Genomic DNA, 15,814 nt, shown 5'->3' on the forward strand with positions numbered 1-15,814 from the left:
TAGAGTGCTGGTTGCGAGAGAAGCTGGGAGCTTCCTGGATGGAGGCGGGGGTGGGGAGCATGCATTGGGAGGGATGGGGGGGCGGCTACTGAGTAGGGGGGGAAGGGGCCATGCATATGGGGAGTATGTTTCCTGGCGGAGCGATATTTGTTTACAGGAGGAGGGTTGTACTGTAAGTGAGTAGCGCTGAGAGAGGAGGCGGCTCTGTCATAAATTAATATTGAAATTACTCCATCAGTCCTGCACCCCCTTCCTCCCCCCCAACCCCCCCAGCCGAGACCGGTCTCCTGGTCGGATTGCACACACATGCACTTGTTGCAGAGCCATCTAAGGTAGGCAAGAAACTTAATAAGTTTCATTTTTGCATTAGCTGGGGTTCCTCTGTGAGGAAGAGTTAGGGTGGGGGTGGGAGGGAGAAGAAGGACGTGGTGGGGGCTGGAAGGAGGAAAAGTTTTTTTTTCTACTCCTTTACTTTCAGTATGGCTAGGCTAGGCCTCCTTCCCCTCGCCTCCCTTCCCTCTCCCTCCCTAAGCTGCCAGACATCCCTGGTGCAGGGGGTGGGGGGCGTAAGTGCCCTAATTGGCAGCCCCGGGGTGGGGTGTGGTGGTGAGAGGGCCCCGCCGGGTGAGAGCTGCTACGTTATAAAGCCCTCATTCTTCCATCCGGAGAACCACCGGACCCCAGGGATGGGTCTTTGGGTTTTTTTTGACATGCATGTGTGCGTTACCCATGGGGCAAGCCTGGGCTGTGTGGGCTGGAAGTTTGTGTGTGTGCTTGTCCTGGTACTCTCCTGAAGTTGTGTGGAGCCGGGAAATGGGAGAGATCAGGGGCACGTTCTGTGAGCCATCCCACCCTGCGCCTTTCCAGAGAGAGCATGGGACTGGGAAAATAGAAAGGCTGGAGAAACGGGTATTTTTTTCCATGCTTCTCCACACTTTGGGAGGTGTGAAGGCTACCTGGCTCGGCAGGTTCTGACCCGCCTTGTGCCTGGAACATGTGCTTTTCTAGGAATCTCTAACCCAGAAGGAAACCCCCTTCTGGTCCCTGCATTTGTTCCAGGATGCCCTCTTAGTGGCCAGATAAACTCATCCCAAGACTAGACAGAGCTGTTGGCAAGTTGGATGGATCCCACAGAGGTGGGTGACAGCCTGGCATGTGCTGTTTTTGTGGAATACGGGCCTGAAAATGACATTTGTGTGGGGACGGCAGAAGAGTTTTTTAAAGTCACATGGAAGCATGTAAACTGATTTTGCATTTTAGCAGGCCACACCAGGGAGAGAGCTCAATTCTGATCTGGAAATTGATTCCCCAGTGTTACTAAGATAGGCAAGTGTTAAAGAGAGCCTTAAGAAAAGGACTTTATAGTTGCAATGTTCACAAATATTTGCTGTGAACTTTGCTGATTGAAAATGATCATTTTAAAGATTTCCAACAAATAGAGCTGTTAGCAGTTAGTCAGTACGTCAGCAGCCTTGCCTGGTCTCTTGCCTGTCCTGATTTCTGCAGATTTGTCAGATCTGCCTCCCTGTCAACCACCCTTTATTATCCAGATTTCAACTTTACCAGAATAATTTTCTGTACATTAGGAATGGCCTTAAGGAGTCTAATCTACGCAACTTTAGGACACCCACCAAGTAAACTCTGAACAATGGGTTCACCTGAAATTGCTTAATTTTTTTACTTTTTACTTTTTTGGTATTATAGTGGACCAGAATTCATTAGATCAGGAAAAATAAAAAGTTAAAAAAAAGTTTCCACATGCTTTGGGCAGTTCATTTTTCATTTCTTTTTTCTTCTAGTTTTGCTTTCAGACTGCCTGCTTCAGAGGTTTGAACTTCCAGACACTTAGGAATAAACTGTTATTGTCACTTAACAAATGTTCCCTAACTAGGCATTATTTAAACAAATTAGCTCTGTTATTTTTTTTACCAGCTGAAAAACTGAGAGTCTGGGATGTGTGCTTATGCAGAGTGTTGGGAGAGTGAACAAGATCTTTACTTGGATTTATACCAGTTTAGCAGAATTATTGCCCTGCCTCACCTCCATGCCAATAAGAGTCATTTGATTTTTTTTTTTTTTTTTTTTACAAAATGAGATATTTATTTTATTGCCTTCATTAAACTAGGAATAACAGTTTTTTCTTTAAACCTAGAATATTCTTTTTGTAATCAAGGTTTGGATGATGTGAATCATAATTCGTACTTCTTCCAACTCTCTTCCCTTCAAAAGGCATTATATTGCTTGTCTTGTGCTTGGTTTTGGAAATGGTACCCAGGTAGTGCTACACATCTTGTGGGCTCTTCCCTTTGAGACAAGCCCTTTTTGCCAAGGGATTGTTTAAAGGAGAGTTTGACATTTCTAAATGCTTTGTTGTTGTTATTGTTTGTTTGTTTGGGCCAGACAGATTCCATAATAAACACAGGCCTTTTCACAACTTGACAGCAAGGGCTTAGCAACATGGGCTAATGTAGGATAATATTTTATATATAAGCTTAGTTCTGAAAAAATAATGCCTCTGGACTATGTTGAAGTGTCTGTCAGTTTTGTCTTCTAAGTGTCTTGTGCTATAGTGAGTGTTTGGTGAATTAGATGGTAGAGAAGTGGGAATTGAAAGGACAGACTCCTTCAGTATTTTGTATCAAGTTTGTATCTTAAAGTATTGGTTTATAGAAACAAAAGCTTGTAAAGGCGGTTGGTTGCCTTGAGGGTGCAGTTGGTTGGTTCCCTTTAACAAAAAGCAAAAGGTCCTTTGAAATCTGTAAATATATTTCTGTGAACAGCTATAAGGTTGTAGCTAATCTGAAGTATTGGGGAAATAGGTGACCATTTAAGAAGTAGTTGGCTTAGAATCTGTTCTGTGGGATTATTTTGAGTATTAATTGATGGCCAAACAAAAGGATAACAGGTCTAGTGGAAAAGAGATTGGCTTAGGATGGCTGGAAACTTAGATATTTTTTTTTCTGTGTTGGCTACCATATTGGAGTCCATTTCTTGTTTTTTGTCTTTATGGAGTTTTGAAGTCTTTGAGATCAGATATTGTTTGTTTGTTTATTTGTTTGTTTGTATCCTCAGTACTTAGCACATAGTAAATATTTAATAAATGTTTTCCTTCATCCATGCACCTGTGAAATGGGTTGATTAGGACTTTGTGTTCCCTAATCCTATTGATCAGCCTATTTATTTCTTTATCTGAAAAAGGGAATAAAACGGTACCTACTTCACAGATTTGTTGTGAGAATCAAGTACACTTAGATAAATGCTTGCTAACTGCTATTGTTGCTACTACGAATTCCTTTTCAGGATGTGGATTGTGAAGTCTAGTGATTTTTACATTCAGGACTTGAAATAATGTTGATGAAAAGGGACTTGGAGCTGTGGTACAGATTAACATAAAATTGTGAGTAATGCAGAAATAATTTTTCTTAGCTTGAAAATTTTAATTAATTTCCTTATAAGCATAATAATTATGGCTGTCAAGTTTTAGCATTTTAAAATTTGTGGGCAGCTAAGTGGCCCAGTAGTTTAGAGATGGGAAGACCCTAGTTCAAATGTGGCTTCAGATCCTACTTACTGGTTTGTGTGACCCTGGGCAAGTCATTTAATTCTGCTTGCCTCAGTTTCCTCATCTGTAAAATGAGCTGGAGAAGGAAATGGGAAACCATTCCAGTATCTTTGTCAAGAAAACCCCAAAGAGGGTTCACAAAGAGTTGGATGTGACTGAAAATGTTTTGACTGATTAAAATTTGCACAGTGCTTTATGTAGGTTAACTTACTGTGCTGTTATTATGCTCATTTACAAAAGAGGAAAGGACTCTGGGAGAGAGAATTAGAAGGCATAAGTCTAATTTAGTCCATTTCACAGATGAGAGGTGAATTCCACCTTATGTACATATGTCAGCTGACCCAGAAAAAGAATATATAGGTTCCCAGAAATCCCAGGTAATATTATGAATTTGAATCACATGGTTGAGGAGGCAGTGTTAATAAAACAGTGATGGGGGGAGGGGATCATTCTGAGCAGGCCGATAGATAAGCCAATTTTTTTTGTGGCCTTGCCACATGGGATAATGGAGAATAGCTTGTATAATTTAAGGTGGTTTTTACAATAATATTATTTATCTTTCAGCATGAATATAGTGAGAACGCTGATAAGCTTTTCTTAAATTGATATTAAAAGGATCCCTTTTCTTATTATCTTGCCTTTATTTAGCCTTACTTTTGTAAATGTAAAAAGGAGATCATAATTGTTCCTACCTCCCAGGGTTGTTATGAAGATCAAATGAAATAATGCTTGTAAATGTGAACATATAATAGATACAATATATAGTACTTAGTAAGAGCTTAGTAAATGTTTGTTCCCTTCCTGTGCCTTCCCTTCGATTTATTTACCTGTACTTATTTTCCCCCATAGAATGTAAGCTCTCTAAGGGCAAGGCAGGGATTTGCTTTCTTGCCCCCCTCTCCCCCAAATCAGGTCTTTGAATCTATTTTTTTCTCCTCTGCCCATCGAACCCCTCCCCCATCAGACTTAGTAAGTACTTAATAACGATTGTTGATTGATTGATTCAGACCAGAGGCTATGATCCCAGGTGGTGGGAGCAGGTGTTGGGTTTTCTATGTGCACATGCAATAGTCAGTCCCCCCAGGTTTTATTTCCTGCCTCATAAAGCCTGGTGGCTAATGGGAAGGAGGATGGATGTGGGGTCCTGGGTGGGCTGGTGTGATGTGTGTGGATTAATGAAATTTCTGAATTAGCATCTCAATGAAGGATGAAGGAAATAAAGGGAGAAAATGAAAAATACTTGATTTGTGTAAGTACAGCTTTGTTTTAGTTACTGAAATGCTTCTTAGCGAGGGCAGTGTGGGGGGCACATTTTTGAGTGTTAGTGCAGTCTTAGTAACTCCAGTCAGAGAGGTAGTTCAGTGACAAAGTCTTTTTTTTTTTTTTTACCTATCTTCCTCCCTTTTCCCCTCTCTCCAACAAAAATAGAGTTCTAAAAAAGATGCTTGAATAAGCCTCTTAGAGTCCTTGAGATAGATAATAATGCTAGAGAATCCCTTGCCTCACTTAAGTTTATTGAGAAAGCAGATGATTTGGCTTTTACTCTGCTGGGGGTGACAATGGAAAGGTGGTGTTTATTCTTTCCATTTCTGCATAGATAGGCCTCCTCACTGCTGCAACTTAGTATCCCAGATTTCTTTCTGAGCATGGCTACATAAACATTTCTTGATTGCAGCTGCCCTCTTGCTACTGCTTTCAAATTATACTTCTTAAACTCCTTTAGGGCAGGAACTATTGTCTTTGTCTTCTTAGCACCAGAATAGTGCCTAGGACACTTAGTAAGGGTTAATAAATGTTTGGGGAATGAATGAACAAATTTAAAGGTGATTTTCAAAAATTGCATTTGAATAAGTGATTTTTAAAAAAGGCTTTTCATGAAAGTGAGTGGGAATAGATGCAGAGTATAGGTTTTGGGAGGAAAAGTCCTTTGGACTTTCAAATGTTCAAGGTGTTCTGTACATACAAATAAAAATTTGCCACATGGAAGAAGGATATAAGGTATTATGGTATCTTATATGATGACTTTTACCTGCAATATATGCCACATTTTCATACTGGTGGGGTGTCTGTGTGTGTGTGTGAAGAATCCCTTTGGCATTCTAAGCCCCTTCTTGAATAATGACTTTAAATGCATAAAATAAAGTACATAAATCACAAAGGAAACCATGTTGAAATAGTTATCAAAATATATTTAAAAACAAAACACAAATTCAACAATATTTTGAAATCTGTTCATGGAGCCCAGCTTAAGAACCCTATTGTAGCCTTAGAGAAGAGAGGCTTGATCCACTGTGGAAACGGTGACAGCAGGAGCCCCAAAGAGTTAAGACTGCATCAGAAATCTTGCAAGCTTTTTTTTTCCCAGCCCATTTGACTGCATTATTGAGCAGCGTAAAGGTAGGAGTGAGTTCCTTCTTCTGGGGAAAAGAATCTTCACTCAGAGTAATTTAGGCCTCGGATTAGATTTATTTAAAAACTAGTTGTAATGTGATTGGGAAAAGACAGCTCTGATTCCCATGCTGGTTTAAGAAATTAGATAGGCAGAAGCATGGATTTAAATCTTAGGCCCCTTGGGAAAAATTCTGCAAAAGGGCTCCCCTTCCTTTCTTAGCCATTGCTTAGGAAAGCCCCTTTTCCATTTTTAGTCATCGGTCCTTTCTCTAGACATCCCCCTCTCCTCAGACTGTAAAGGACTGCTGAGTGGTAGTTTGGTGGGCTTTTTAAAAACACATCACTTTTCAGCTATTATAGAAAACAAATAAGCAAAAAATCCAACCAACCAACCAACCAAAAAAAAACAAAAAACCTGTCCAGCCCTTCCAGACTCATGCTTGCACTTAAAAAACCTCCTTCACCTTCCCTTTACTCTCAATTTTTTCTCTCCTACCTTTTGCTCTTGTTTTAAGGTTTTACTAAGAAAATATTTGTGTTGTTAAATGCCGATGCCCAAAGAAAAATGTCTTTCCAGGCTTGTTCTAGTCAATGTATAATTGAGTTTCATTAATTTAGATTCCATCTAATTTAGTATTTGAGGCTATTTGAATCCAGTGTGGGCAAAAGTTTATTTTAACTCTTTCTGTCCAGAAAGGGCTTCTTATCTGTGTAAAGAAGGTTGCAAGTGGGTTTTTAACTTAAACTTTTATGAATTCTTTTTCAAGTAGGTGCTATTTGTTAATATTTTTATTTGGTTAGGTAGTTAGGTAAAAGAAGAAAGTTTTTATTAAGTACTTACTATTTTCCAGACATCATGCTAAAGCTCTTAAAATACAATTGCAAGCTAGTCCCTGCTCTCCTAGAGCTTCTAGTCAAAAAGGGGAAAACTGACTGTAAAGGAGAGTTGGAAAAGGGCAAGGGGAGGGGAAAGAAATAGAGATTGCTTGACTGTGATGTAGAGGCCTTGTTCTATCAGAGGGTCTTGGAGCTGAATCCAAGGTTCTATTTTGAAGATGCCAAGAGTAATGTCTGGGAAGATAGGTATGTTTTTGGTCATTTGACGGGGCCCTAGAGTTTGCCATTTCCTTCTGCAGCTCATTTTACAGAGGAAGAAATGGAGGCAAAGTTAAAGTGACTTGACCAAGGTCACACAGCCAGTAAGTATTTGAGATTGGGTTTGAATTTAGGGAGATGAATCTTCCTGACTCCAGGCCCAGGACTCTATTTACTGTGCCACCTAGTTGCATTTTTCAGACTTGCTAATCTCTGATTGCCCCAAGTGAAAGTGTTCTCTCCCTCCTCTTGGAATTTCTAGCCCTTGACTGATGAGCTCAGTTCTTTGTCTTTAATCGTGATCTTCTTTGAATTAATTACTTGGGCACTTGTTATGAATAATATCACATAGATTTAGAACTGGAAAGAATCTTATAGGTTATTAAGTCCAACTACCTCGTTTTACAGTTGTAGGGAACTGAGTCCCAGAGAATTAAAAGATTTGATGTCTCATAGAAAATAGGAGATGTGGTATTTGAACCTATGTCCTTGACAAATCTCTTGAGAGCGTGGCAGTATTTAGCTTTCACTCTCACAGTGCTTAGCTTGATATCTTTTACAAGTTGGATGTCAACAAAAATTCCTAGTCGGAACTGACGTGTCTCCTGGGGGAAAAAAAGTGTGGGAAATGTTGAGTTTTGTCTCCATGAAGCTTAAAGTCTGTTGGGGGGGTGGAAGTGGAGATGAGACAATCTCTGATAAACCTGATACTTGACATCAGTGATGTCGAACTGAAATAGAAATGTTTTCCTTATGGAATTCATATTGACCTAGGAAACAACAAATTAACATTATGTTGAATTTTTATATATATTTGTTAAACATTTCCCAAGTACCTTTTAAACTGGCTCAGGGAATTTTTAGCAAGGGAAATGGGAAAGGGCAGATATCAAGAAAAACTTTATGGAAGAGTTAGCATTTGAACATGGGCCTGAACATGTAATTGAGCGTCATTTTAAATATGTACAGAAATTTCGTAACTGAAGAAGAAAGGAGGTGGCAGGCATTCAGCATAAGGGAACCTATCCTAGGTAGAGTCCATTTCCATAGCACCGATACCACCTTTCTGGATATAAAAGAAGCTGCTAAAGTAGAATAATGCATTGGATGGATGTACCTGGTAGGTGAAGGAGAGACTAGTCTGAAATAACTCAAGATTATCTACATGGGAGAATAGTGTATCTCTGACAAAAATTCTAGTATTAAGGAGAAATGATGATGGGTTCATTTTTGGATGCATTGAGTTTGAGGTGCCCATGTTGATTTTTTTAAAAATTAGATTGAAACTGTTTAACACTGAAATGTCTCTTCTGAAAGATGCGACCTTATTCCTATCAGTTTGATTTGTTCCCCATAGATTCAGTTAGAGGGGAAGAAGTGAATCAATGAGAGATATAAAGGAATGGTGGTAGAAATTCATATAACTTAATCCTCTTATGAGAAGGTAGTGCAGAAAATAAACAAAGTACTGGGAAATCCAAGGTAATTTAGGTCAATAAAACTTTAGTGTGAAATATTCATATAGTTGAGACAGAAGTATTTAGGTATTTTCTTTTAAAAATTGGGCCTCTATCCTATGACATGACCTTGTGGTTTTCTGCTAAGATTTACAAGTAATTTTAAGATTTTAGGGGCATAGATTTAAATCAGCCAGGGATGGTTTTTACAGATGAGAAGACTGAAATCTATAAAGGAAAAATGACTTGCCCAGATTCACAAAGGACAATGGATGAGTTAACTGGAGGTGGGACCTGGATAGTCTGAGCAGCCAGCAGGCACTGTTGTGAGTTTTGAAGGAAGCAGGTAGAGGAGGTAAGGCTCCTTGCCTCCATGAGGTGTTTTCATGCTAAATCACACCCAAATGGCAATATTTAGGGACCTTCTTTACTCCTTGTTGACTCAAAATCAAAAGTGAGTCCATTTGAACCCTACTTGTGTGTGGGCATCCTTTGGGGAATATAGCCCACAGTTTCTGTCATCAGGAAGCTTGACAATTTTTTGGGGGAGACTAGAGCTGGATTCATGAAACTATAATCGAGAGAAGGGAAGGGGGGTTGTGATGGTTTGAATTCTCATAGAGGGTGTTCTGTCTTTAGAGCAATCATGATTTTTCACCAGACTGGTTCTCATGTATTTTGTTTGAGGAGAAAAGCAGCCCAGAGAACTTTGTGAATTCATTTTAATGACATATTTAGAGCTAGACACCTTGTTTTAGAAATGAAAAAAACTAAGGCTCAGATTGATTGTGATTGGCCGGAGTCATATAGGTAATACTGTGCAGGATTTGAATCCAGATATTCTGCCAGACTCTTGCCACTGCGCCATGTGTGCTAGGAAGTACTAGATTCTGGGGGATACAAAGTGAAAACAGTTTTTGCCCATAAAGGAGCTAATATAAATTAAAAGCAAAATGTGTGAGCTTAAGAGTTAACATTTGGAAGATTCAAAGGTCTTCGGGAGATTGTGGCACTTTGAAGACAAGGATTTCCTTTAAGACAGGGAGGTAAAGGGGAGAGCATTTCTGGAAGAGCAGTCTGTGGAAAGGCGTGGAAGTGGGAAACTGCCATAGCAAAGTAGGGCAGTTTCAAGTGTGAGAAGGGGAGTTTAATGGGAAGGGAATCTAGAAAGTCAATTGAACCCAGAATATGAAGGACTTTAAGGGGGGAGGGTAGGAAGCAGTTTTTTTCTTGTTGCTACTGGAAGAGCAGGAAATGAAGACACAATACTAGGGGAATCTTTCAGTTAGGGAAGTTGTAGTGGTAGTTCTTGGCCTAGCATGGAAACTCAAAATTCTCATTCACTTTTGAGTGGCAAAAGAAACACAGAGACTCTAGGATTTATTCTTTCTCTGTGACAAAAACCTAGCTTAGCTGTATATGTCTTTGGAGGCAGGTCATTTTTTCCCTTTTAAGATCTGTTAATTCTTCTTTCTGGCTACTGTGAAATGAGAATTGTACCAAATCATTTCTTAAGGACCACCCTCCATTCTTTCCTGATTCTCTTTCTGCCTCTTGGCTAGAGAGGCCATCCTTTGGCTCCTGATTTTACTGAGCAAAGGAATGCAAATGTTGCCCCATCCCCCATCCTTTATAATAAGTGACATTTTGTTAAATCAGTTATCCGAGGCCTTATCTGTATTTCTGTCTGTGCTGGTTTAGTCAAAATAGGAAATCCAGTGAATATTAGATTTCTCCTCCCCAACCGCCCTCTACACATGAACATTTAATGCAAGATTTCTGATAGAGGAGGGGTGATGTGTCCTTGAAAAAATAAATGCTATGTACAAAAAAAAAGAAAAGAAAAGAAAAGAAAAGAAAAGAAAAAAAAAACAATAAAGGTTGAAGGCTTTGACTTGTTAGCAAATGCTGTTTTCAGCAGCTGTATTACACCCTCCCTCCCCATTTTTCTTTTTCTTTATTTTTATCAAGAGAATTCGCTGATTTGAGTTTGGTGGGGTGGGGGTGAGCTGACTGTGGTGGGGAAAGCTTTGAAATCTTGGGGTTGGAAGGAATTGAATGCCAAAGAGATTTATGGAAAAATATTCTTATAATTGTAATGGAATAAGATGATGGACACATGCAAAGATTGCAAAGGGAAAAATCATTTTTTTATTTATAGGAAGTCATGTAGTCTTGACAAGGGTAACCCCCAAAACTCTTTCTCTCTCTCTGTCTTTGGGGGGAACCGCTAAGGTCTCCCCTGAGAGACCCGCCCCAGGGAATTAAGATAAAGTGATTTCATTCAGTTATCTGGGTGGGACTGGTGGAGTCCAGGATCATTTCTACTTATCTAGGAGAGCTGAACCTGGGCAGTCTTTCTACCAGATTAGGGTATATAGAGGGAGAGCTATAGTTCTTTAAGAACCTTGTGCCCCTAACCCATAGGACCTTAATTCTGTAGGGGGAGACAAATTGTACATAAATAACTATATATGAAACACATTAAACAGATACAAAGTAATCTTGGAAAAAATACCTCCCCTTCTTCCACCTTTCCCAGTCTATTCTTTCTCTTTCTTTTTTGATTAGGCACTTGGGTTAAGTGACTTGCCCAAGGTCACACAGCTAACTAGTAAATGTTAGTATCTGAGGTGGGAGTTGAACTCATGTCCTCTTGATTTGGGGTACAAGAGTGCTCTATTCACTACGACATCTTGCTGTTCCCACTCTATTATTTCTTAAACTAGTTTCCAGTCTTTTAGAAAGAAATTTCTTGAATTGCACTTGTTTAATATATATTGGATTACTTCTATTTAGGGAGGGTGTGGGGGAAAAGAAAGGAAAAAAAATTGAAATACAGGGTTTTGCAAAGGTGAAGGTTGAAAATTATCTATGCATATGTTTTGAAAATAATAAAAAAGAAATAAACTTATTGAAATTCATGATTCTCTTCCACTATTATTTTTTACTTTGAAATAAATTATAACCTATTTTATTTTGACAAGTTTTGCAGAATTTTGACAGTATACTAAGAAACAGGAGGCTTACTTTATTTATCTTTTGTAAAACCTTACAGGGTTTTTATTTAATCTAATCTAATAAGCATTTTTAAAAGCACTTACTATGTGTAATTCTACTATGCTAGGTAGACTCTGGAGATCTAGGCACAAAAGAGTTCCTCCCTCAATCAGCTCACCTTCCTTTTCATAACACTGTTGATACATCTAGTGGAAATTCAGGAAATATTTTGAGTGAAGGCATTGAGGCATCACAGAATTAGTGCTAGGAATCACTGTTCTAAGTAAATTGCATCATCTTTTAAATCAATGTATCTAGCTTTATTAAATTTTAGGGACCATGGACAAATATCTAGTGTTATTTACCAAAGTCAAGGTTGGTTGGGTTTCCTAAAGCCAATATTTTAGAGAGGTAAAAAATATTCCCAGGAAAAATCAAATCAGTAAATCAATAAACATTTATTAAGTATCTACCATGTGCCAAGTGCTGGAGATAGAAAAAGAGGCAAAAGATGGTTCTGCCATCAAGGAGCTTATTAATCTAATGGGAGAGACAATATACATACATATATACAAAAATGTTTATTCTAAGTGTTTTAAAAAGTGTTGGTGAGTGCATGGTCATGTAAAATAATGTTTAATGATATTTTTTTGTATCAGTCCATTCTGTCTCTGCCCTATTAGTAGAGGATTAAAAAGTTTTAAAATTCTTTATTTAAAAAAAAGGGGGGGCATCTAGGCGGCACAGTGAATAGAGCAGCAGCTCTGAAGTCAGGATGACTTGAATTCAAATCTGGTCTCAGACACTTAACACTTCCTGACTTTTGTGACCCTGAGCAAGTCACTAAACTCCAATTTCCTCAGGAAAAGAAGAAGGAGGAGGAGGAGGAGGAAAGAGGAGGAAGAGGAGGAAGAAGAGGAGGAGGAAAGAAAGAAAGAGAAACAAAACTAACCAACATGTTAAAAAAGGAGAATTTCAAATCTGACCTTAGATACTAGACCTTAGCTGTCAAAACTTTTTAACCCAGATTGGATTGCCTTGGGGGGAATAAAGAAGGTATGGCTTCTCATTTCTCTTTGAGGCTAAACTTGGTCATAATTTTGCAATATTTGGTTTTTGTTGTTTTTTTTCCTTATTCTTTCCATTTATATTGCTGCTGTTTTTGTTGTTTGCCTGGTTTTGCTTACTTTTCTTTCATCGGTTTTTATAAATCTTTTCCGTATTTCTAGCTGTTAGGCTTGCACATCATTTCTTTCAGCACAGAAATTTTCCACCGGGATAGCTAGATGGCCCAGTAAATAGGGCACCACTCCTAGAGTTAGGAATTCCTGAGTTCAAAGCTAGTCTCAGACATTTGCTTGTGTGTCAATGGGCAAGTCCCCTAACCCTGTTTGTCTCAGTTCCTCATCTGCAAAAGAAGCTGGAAAAGGAAACAGCAAACCCATTCCATATCTTTGCCAAGAAAACCCCCAATGGGGTCATGAATGATGACCGATAAATAACAACAACATTCCATTACAATTTTGAATTTCACCTTGTTTAGTCTTTTCCCAGTCTATGGGCATTTGCTTTTTTTCTTTCTTTTTTTTTTTGGTTCTTTACCATATGTGTATTTTTTTTTGAAGGAGAAGTTTGCCTTCAATTTGGAGGAATTTGGCTGAAAACTTACTCTATTTAGAATATAATTCCCCACAAGGCAGGGATTGCTTTCTTTTTTGTCTTCTTATTTCCAGGACCTTACATGTAGTAGATACTTAATAAATGTTTTTCTAATGGAATGCTCCCTTCATCTTTCCCTCTGATTCAGAGGTAAGGAAAGAAAGAAGCATTTATTAAGTGCCTCCTGTATTGCCAGGCACTGATTGCTTGGTTGAGAAACTAGTGGTTTGCCCATTTTCTAACTGTTACAGTTCAATCCTATTCCTACTCTTCTTGCCTTTATTCTTCTGCCCCATAGTCATTGTTCCTTTTTCATTATAATACCTCTCCAAATTTCTTTTTCTTCATTTTTGTCAACTGTCTTTTATCTCATTAGTTCTTTACCTCTACCCACAGGTTCTGAACAAAGCTAAAATCCTGACTTTGGAATAGCCTTTTTTCATACTTAGCCCAATCTGTATCTTTGTTCAAGTCTTGCATCTACTTCTGAATTCATTATACCCATAGGTAGCTGGAACTAACTTATTTAGGTGTATAAATCAAAGGGCTATAGATCTATTTAGATCTGAGAGGGGCTTATAGGTAGATCATCTACTCTAGAGGTGTCAGATGTGCAGCAGCAACATTCTCCAACCAGATTAAAATGTAATTGGGAAATATTTAACAAATAAAAATATAATTGAACACAAATAAGGTGAATATGTAGTTTTCTAAGTCAATATATACGTCCTGCATTTTTCCTTAGGTACAATTTAGTGGTTCTCTTTTTATTTAAGTTTATCACTGCCGGACTATTCTAATTTCATTTTATAGTTGAGGATATTAAAATCCAGAATAATAAGTGACTTGATTCAAAGGCAAGGTGACAAGAGTCAGAGTAGGAAGTTGAATCTTGATCATCTGACTACCAACCCAGTATTTTTTCTAAAAGAAAAGCAAGATTATTAGTATTTTGGAAAATCAGATTTGTGCTTGGAAGAACTGGAATTATTTACCTTAAGAAAAAAGAAAAATGTGGAGGAGAGGTTTGTTGAGCCATTTTTGACTCTTGGGGGCCCTGTTTGGGATTTTCATGTCAAAGATAGTGAAATAGTTTGCTGTTTCCTTCTTCATTTCATCTTACTGAGGAGGAACTGTGGCAAACCGGGTTAAATTATTTGCCCAGGGCTACACAGCTAGAAAGTGTCTGAACCTGACTTTGTACTCATAAATATGATTTCAGACCAGACCATCTATCCCATGTGCCACCTAGCTATAGGTAGGAAGGAGAGTGAGAACCCTCAAATTGAGGCAGTGTTAAATGTAATGGAAGGAGCTGCATAATGGAAGGGGATGCCTAAAAGACCTGCATAATTCTGCCTTTAGCCAGTGATGCAACTAATTCACTTAGTCCCTATGCTTCAATTAAAAAAAAATCTCTATAAAGTATGTCTAGTAATAGCTGTCCTACCTAATTCTTAGGGTTGTTGTCAAGATCAGTAAGTTTTGCAAACTCTAGAGTGCTATATCAAAGTTAGTTACTGTTATTAATAGCAAGATTTGGGGTCTGGCTCCAAAACATGGAAACAAAGGTCTCTGAAGAATTGAAAGGGATTATTACACAGAAGATAATAGAGGGTTGCAGAGACTGCAACACATAGTGGATGAAGAATTTTGAAGAACAGAAGTGAAACATCACCAGGGAAAATATATGATAGAAAAAAAAGATGGGCTGGGAAGAGGGAGGGAAGGGTAATGGGAGAAAGGCCCAGTGCCCCAATGGATTATACTCAGGATGTTTGTTTCTTAAGGGTCAGGAAAAATCCTCTTTAGGGAACTTGAGAGGGCAGAAATTGGTAAGGAGGAAGTACAGATATAACTAGCTTGTAAAATCACATCATTGCTGAGATCATAGATACATTGGAGCATTTGCCTATTGAATGGATAAGTAGATACAATTTGTAATATAGGGTAGTTAGGTGGTGCAGTGGGTAGTGCACTGAACTTGGAATCAAAAAGACTTCTTTCTGAGTTCAAATGCAGCTTCAGACATTTCCTAGCTATCTGACCTTGGGCAAGTCACTTCATCCTGATTGTCTCAGTTTCCTTATCTGTAAAATAAGCTGGAGAAGGCAAAGGAAAACTTTTTTTTTTATTTTTGCCAAGAAAACTCTTTATGGAGCCCCCCAAAATGGGACAAGACTCAAAAGACTCAACAACTATTATATGTAAGACAGACCCTGTTCCAAGTGCTGGGGATACAAAGAAAACAGTTGTAAAAAAAAATGGAAACAGTTCCTGCTTTTATTCCATTGTACTCTGGTAAGAAATGGATAGAAATGCTATGAGAGTGTAACTTGATAGGAGCAGCTAAATGGTGCAGTGGATAGAGCACCAGCCTTGGAATCAGGAGAACTTGAGTTCAAATGTGGTTTCAAACATTTAATACTTTTTAGCTATATGACCCTAGACAAGTCACAATTCTAATTGCCTTACCACCCTCCCCCCCCCAAAAAAAAAAAACTAGTAAAAAAATAGAATTTAACTGTCACTTGAATCTTGTCTGAGTTCATCACAGTCTTACTGTGGAAAGAGCATGCATATGAACATAATTTTATCAAGCAACAGACCTTAAGCTGCTGTATATTCTGCTCAGACCAAAAGAGCAATG

At 38.5% G+C, this 15,814-nt stretch overlaps 1 protein-coding gene across 9 annotated transcripts in view; it reads left to right on the forward strand.

The window, feature by feature from the left end:
- The window catches only part of TRERF1 (transcriptional regulating factor 1), a 321,009-nt gene that overhangs the window by 48,039 nt on the left and 257,156 nt on the right, over positions 1-15,814 (forward strand). For 7 of the 9 annotated variants that reach the window (XM_031964842.1, XM_031964841.1, XM_031964845.1 and 4 more), the window contains exon 1: positions 89-332. The exons of the other annotated variants lie outside the window; for them this stretch is intronic. The gene's annotated coding sequence lies outside the window, so the exon portion shown is untranslated. Of the gene's footprint in view, positions 1-88; positions 333-15,814 lie in introns of those variants that run through there. 9 annotated transcript variants of the gene reach the window in all.

This window comes from Sarcophilus harrisii, chromosome 4 (genome assembly GCF_902635505.1).
Source record: "Sarcophilus harrisii chromosome 4, mSarHar1.11, whole genome shotgun sequence".
Taxonomy (NCBI): Eukaryota; Metazoa; Chordata; class Mammalia; order Dasyuromorphia; family Dasyuridae; genus Sarcophilus; species Sarcophilus harrisii.